Raw genomic sequence first — 2556 nt, 5'->3', positions numbered from 1 at the left:
ATAATTCATTTTCTCTTCCCCACATTTACTTTCTGCATGTGTATCCACATCTATTTATTTTACACCCCACCCAGACTTTGAACTGAACAGTGCTGCTTATCCCTTCCTGGGGGGCTTTTTCAGGTGTGGAAGTTTTTATTCTTGCAGCAGGTAATATCTTCATAGCTGAGGAATGGAGTCAAAAAGCAAATAAAACTCAAGTGATTGAAACAGTTGCAATTTTGGCTGCCTCAAAAAGATTTTTGGGGATGATTTTATGTTCCATTTGTCCCAGAGTACCTGGCATGACATAGCAGTTCATCTGCTGGAAGCACAAGGACAACTGGCCTCAGCTGTTAGTGTCAGTACACTTGTAGATTAGCCCTAAATGCCTTGGCTTTGCAGAGGGTGGGCCCTGCCCCATTAGGGGTCACCTGAAGAAAAAAACTTGTTTCAGAGACTTGCTGAGCATCTTAAAAAGACTGTGGAGTCAAGAAGGAGCCTTCAAGTGCTATGCCCAACTTTCTCAAGCAAGGTGGTTGTCTCTTTTTCTTAGGGCATTGTCTTGTTCACTAATCTTCCCAACCTCCACTGGGTGAGGCAGGGTTTGAGACAGGTGTTGCTTTTATCATACAGTCTTATCTTTTTTCCCAACGCAGTTGATTTCCAGGGCTCAAATGGTTTGTGATAATTGGAGACAGTCAGTGCAGATGTATACAAGAGCTGGGTGAAGGTTGCGTGTGTAGTCTTCATTATGATAACTCTTAATTTTGAAATGATCAAGTTTGCAGTCTTTGTATTAAAAAATGAACATAGCTAGGTTTAATTTTTTAACTGACAAAGGGAATGGGAGAGATACATAAAAATTAGGCCTTGTCACAATAATCTGCAGTGGTGTGAGTAATCCCAAGGCATAGACCTTTGGGCTGATTTCTGACCCATGAGATAAGGGCCTGCTGAAGAGCACTGTTTGGGTGTAGATGGTGGTTGTTGCTAGAGTGAGGTGATGTGCTCAGTAGGTCATCTGCTGCTGTGCTGGGGGGGGTTGTGCAGCCCAGAGCCAGGTTACGCTGAGATCCCATTTAAGGATGAGGTAGGTAGAGCTCTGGTGCTTCGCAGGTTCTTTTTGACTTGCCTGTGACTGTCCTGCTCTTCCCTCTGTGGCAGCCCAGTTTCTCATCCCCTTAAACTCACCCTCCACAGTCCTGCCTCCTTTCCCTCTGTTTCTGTGCTTCCCTAACAGATGCCATCTGCTTCTCTCCATGTTTTTGGGTACCATCACTGTAGCCTGTTACTTCTGGTGCCACCTACCATTTTCCAAAGGTCCCAGGTCTAGATAACCTCATAGGATTGTATACAGTCTTGATTCCAGTTTAGATCTGTAATACTCGCTTGTTCAAACTGTAGGTGAAGGCCAGCCCAGTACCTTTGGATGAAGTGTTTTAGAGGATTCATCTAGACCAGAGCCATTACTGTGGGCATCCTCTGAGATCAGGCAACGGGTTAATGGGTGCATCAGGCCAACTCTGTATAAATAATACACATCTGAAGAATATGCTGTGTTCTGCCCTGCTTCTCAGTGTTCTGTTGTATGCAGTCTTGCTTGATCTCACCTACCTTCCATGGTGTTGAGCATGATAGTGAAATTACATCAGTTCATAGTGAGGAACGCTGGTTGCTCGTGCTTTTTTTGTTCTCTGGAACTGAATAGGAACATGATTGTGCAAGAAAAGAGCGTGCGGGCTTTAGAGCCTGGACTTTTAGCTGAAATGCAAGTTGGTGCAACTTGGCCGCTTTCCAGAGAAGTGATGTCTGTAGTCTCAACAAGTCATTAGATGTCTGCATATCTGTCTTCTGACCAATTTATAGTGAGTTTCTTCCTACAGCTTTATTCAGAGAATGGGGGGTGATTAATAAAAACTTCATGCAGCAGCAAGAGAGGATGAAGTAGACGTTTTTGGTTGTGTTCGAATGACCGTAACAATTGTCTTTATATACGTACCTTGGGCTTTTTTGTTTCATCAAACTAGATGAGGAAAAGCGGATATAAGAGCAAAGCAAATATGTTTGCCAACAAAACCTGGCCTTGGAACAGACCAGGCTGACCTGAAGTGAAACAGTTGGGACGACAATGATTTAGAAGTCAAACTTGTGTTCTTGGGAGTTTGTGATATAAATCATGACCATGATTGCTATAAACTATGTCAAACTAGATTCATAAAATAATGTCAGTGTCTTAAAGCGTTTCAGATGACTCAACAGATTGTACATCTTTACAAAATAATTAATAAGCCAGATGCTAAAAACTGGCACCAGTTTTTCTCCTTGCATTGGCACTGCGTGTAAGTCCAGGAGGTAGTATTTGATTACTGAAGTTCATGTATTTGAGAGTGTCCCTGGTGGTGCAGTGGCTAAACCACAGCGTTGTCAATGCTGAGATCTGGGTTCGATTCCCGGTTAGGACACTCCCCGGGCAGATGGAGCTCGTTAGCCCTGTAAGGCAATCCATCTACGTCCTGAGGACCTCGCTGCCACCGTCCAAGCTCGCTTGGCCCCGGCAGATGAACCTCAGGATTA

At 43.9% G+C, this 2556-nt stretch overlaps 1 protein-coding gene across 4 annotated transcripts in view; it reads left to right on the top strand.

The window, feature by feature from the left end:
* RNF152 (ring finger protein 152) overlaps window positions 1-2556 on the top strand; it is a 46429-nt gene that overhangs the window by 7388 nt on the left and 36485 nt on the right. The window contains exon 1 of one of the 4 annotated variants that reach the window (XM_027893574.1): window positions 117-1072. The exons of the other annotated variants lie outside the window; for them this stretch is intronic. The gene's annotated coding sequence lies outside the window, so the exon portion shown is untranslated. Of the gene's footprint in view, window positions 1-116; window positions 1073-2556 lie in introns of those variants that run through there. 4 annotated transcript variants of the gene reach the window in all.

The sequence above is a fragment of the Empidonax traillii genome, unplaced genomic scaffold (assembly GCF_003031625.1).
Source record: "Empidonax traillii isolate 1590-97213 ecotype Southwest subspecies unplaced genomic scaffold, ASM303162v1 scaffold396:size1303734, whole genome shotgun sequence".
Classification (NCBI taxonomy): domain Eukaryota; kingdom Metazoa; phylum Chordata; class Aves; order Passeriformes; family Tyrannidae; genus Empidonax; species Empidonax traillii.
Note: the sequence above shows the minus strand (reverse complement) of the source record. Positions and strands in the feature narration are given on the sequence as shown.